The 3,417-nt window shown below is 41.7% G+C and overlaps 1 protein-coding gene across 2 annotated transcripts in view; it reads right to left on the bottom strand.

Moving 5' to 3' along the window:
• Positions 1–3,417, bottom strand: part of ttyh2 (tweety family member 2) — a 94,595-nt gene that overhangs the window by 63,473 nt on the left and 27,705 nt on the right. The window contains exon 1 of one of the 2 annotated variants that reach the window (XM_022743509.1): positions 575–744. The exons of the other annotated variant lie outside the window; for it this stretch is intronic. The gene's annotated coding sequence lies outside the window, so the exon portion shown is untranslated. Of the gene's footprint in view, positions 1–574; positions 745–3,417 lie in introns of those variants that run through there. 2 annotated transcript variants of the gene reach the window in all.

Raw genomic sequence — 3,417 nt, 5'->3', positions numbered from 1 at the left:
AAAAAAGAAAAAAAAAAAAAGGGGGTGAGAGTTACCAGAGAGATGTCATCCACATCAACAGCATCAGTGTCTTGCAGAGGTAAAAGAGACAGATCAACAACTGATCTCATAAAAAGAGGGAAATGGAAAACATTGGCTGTGCCACTGTGAACCCAAATCACATGTATTTGCAGAATTGCAGTAGAAGCTTTAGGGTTTCTTAAAAGAGGGGTGGACTGACAGGCATGTAGACCAGGGAGAGCGACCCTGAACTCCTGGAGAATACAAATGGGCAAACAAAGACAGGCAGACATACAGACATACAGTGTGGACAAATATACAAAGAGTCTACACACTATGAAGTAATAAGTCATGGATCTCATGTGGGAATACAGAATGTGCAGAGACAGACAGAGTCTGGGCACTGAAAGCATCCTGCCACTTACCGCTCTCCGTCAGGAATACTGAATGAAAGGGAAATGGGAAAACACACAGAATGGCAGACATCAACAGAGAGAGAGAGAGAGAGAGAGAGTGTGTGTGTGTGTGTGCGCACTATAATCAGCAGTTAGTCATAACAGCTTGATTCCCTCACCATGTGATGAGGCCTGCAGCAACAGCGGACCAGGTGACGCAGCAGGAGTTCGGCTTCTTGCTCTCCTCCTCCTCATCTTTGCGGCAGCAGCACAAACAGCTCAGGTAAATGGCCAGGCAGAGAAGGTTGAGGCCGAGCCCTGCAGCCGCCACACAGCCCAGGAAAATGAGAGACTGGAGGGGGAGAGAGAGGGGGGAGAGAGCGCCATGACACAGCTGAGTCAGAAACAAAAAGTAGAATCAGATCTCATGCATCATACCATGAACAACCATTTTCACCTGGAGCGTAGGGTCACCTGTGACTAATGCTTCCCAGAAATAAACATCAAGATAGTACAAAAACAAAAATAATACATAACTTTTATTTGTAGCAGATTGGCCTGTTGGTTCATGTAGCTGTTAAGGCAAAGCAGTTTTGTTTATATGGCACATTTCATTAAAGTAATGTGCTTTCAAAGTGCTTTACATTCAACAGTGGAAGAAGTGTTCAGAAGCTGAACAGAACAGCAGAAAATGTCAAAATGTCTTGCACGCAAAAGGCCCTTTAAGCACAATGCATAAAAGTAAAAGTTCTCATTATGCAGAATGGCCCGATTGAGTGTGTTATGTTGTTACCAGCCGCCACAGCGTGTAGCTGGCATTATTTTCACCTTGTGAGTCTGTGCATGTGTGTATGTCATCATGGCAAAATGTGGTCCTGGAGACACCTACTGNCAACTTCACCGTGAAATCATAATGTTCTGCAAAAAACATCCATTCTGTATTTATGGAACAGAATGGCAGATTGTGAACATATTTCCTGCAATTTGGCTTGTTGGTGGAGGCCTAAAACTGCGAGTTGGTAATTCTAGTTTTAGATTGATTTCAAGTATGTGAATGGATTTGTTTGTGTCCAAGAAGAGCTGAATCCAGGGCAACAGGACTTTGTTATAGATACTTTAAGTCCAGTTGTCCTCAATTCAGCTCCTCTTGGATAACCATGAGCTGCACGACTGAGAAGCTTCACAGTCATCAAATTGTTTGTGAGTTTTTGTGTTTGCAGAAATGCTTGCCTCCAAATGCCCTCGTGGGATGAATAAATTTAACTGACATTAATTGAATAAATGACTAACAACTGTTAATGTTTAGAAGATGGACATTACATTAACTTTTTACTGCATATTAAAGACCTTCTAGAAAAAGAGCAGCTGTATTTTTCTAAACAGTCAAACTGTCTGAAATTAAAACTGTAAATTATCATAGTTATATTACAGTAAAACAAGTTGCTAAGTTGTCACTGTCCAGATGTCTTCCACATGAGCAGCCTAATCTGTTACGGTACAGTATAATTACACAGTTAATGTGCTACACCGTGGGCCGGGCCGCAAAACCACAGTGAGTGACATCTGCTCTGGCTTCACAACTGTTAATTAGGATGGACATCACGGCGTATCAGCTCCAGCCACTGTCAAACATAATTAGAGTGGAGGACGGCAGGACTATAAGCAGAAACATAAGGAAGGGGTGGGGGGGCCAGGGTATGCAGGGAGAGGAAGTGAAATGAAAAGGGGGGAACAGGGAATAGATGTAAAGAGAGGGTGAAAAGAGGGGGAAAGGATCTGGAGTGATGGGATTAAAATGTTTTCCTCTTCAGTCCATGCCCAATGCAAAATCCACTGGGCAATCACATCCACCCTCTGGTATATCCAGAAGATTGACATAATTAAAGTTGGGAATCAGATGAAGGAGAGTTGATTTCCCACAGGAAATCCCATCTCATTCATGTCACAAGTCTTACAATTGATCTAGTATGGCCACGTAAACTCTTTGAATCTCCTTCAGAAGGAAACAGGTCACTTTAATGGGATTACTATTGAGCACTATCAGAGACCAAAAAAAAAAAGTTTTTGAGATGAACGCACATGGCATATTTTTTTTTTTACAGTATCTGACATGATAGAGGTTTCCACTCAAGACCAGACACATGGATATGATTTTGTTTGTAAAGTGTGGGGGCTGCCTGAAGACCAAGAAGCTAAGGCAAGACTTCTAGACTTTCTCAGGAGGGTAAACGCACACACAGGAGTTACAAGGATACAAGGACCTTTATCGTCATCTCATCGCAGTGATACTGATACTTTTTAAGGTACAATTTCCACTTTAAGAAATGCAAAATAAAGTATGTTCTTAAATACCTCACAAAATGAAAGAGATGGAGGAAAGCTACTGTACATTCAGGCAATTCAAAATACGTTTGCGTCCGTATTTAGAGCATGTTTCAACCTAATTTCCAGCAATTTGGCAAAAGAAAATGCAAATGAACGTGTGTTTCCATCCACTGCTGTTACGTTAGGGATTGTGTGCATTGGAAGTAACAGCTGGGGAACCAGTTGGGCACCATTAAACCAATGCAGAGGAACAGGATACAATGAGCTGGTGCAATTAAAAGAGTGCCAGTCAAACCTCAAGCGAATCAAAACGATGTAGGAAACATGAGAGAAAGATGGCATTTATATTTTGTTGCATGTATTTATTTGACCGACACGTTTGCAAATGGATTTTGTGTGTAAGACTGTGGATTCTTTTTCTTTTTTTGTTTTTATAGATCTGTGGTTTCAAGTACAAACAAACCAAAAAGCCATAAGGCTGTAAGACATTTTTCAAATAGGTTTAAAGTCTAATCCACTACCCAGACAATCAATTCCTGAGGGCTTCCTGCAGCAGCCAGCGACTTGAGCCAATGTGTCACGACAAAATGCAACAACACTTGGTGAATATACTGTACCGCAATTACACAACAGGACTCACACCTCCCATTGTCCTCGTCCTCTACCAGCTGCTGCTTGCAACATGATTTTTTTTTTT

Source organism: Seriola dumerili, unplaced genomic scaffold (assembly GCF_002260705.1).
Source record: "Seriola dumerili isolate Sdu_G_001 unplaced genomic scaffold, Sdu_1.0 BDQW01000068.1, whole genome shotgun sequence".
NCBI lineage: Eukaryota > Metazoa > Chordata > Actinopteri > Carangiformes > Carangidae > Seriola > Seriola dumerili.
This window is presented reverse-complemented; position numbering and strand designations above follow the sequence as displayed.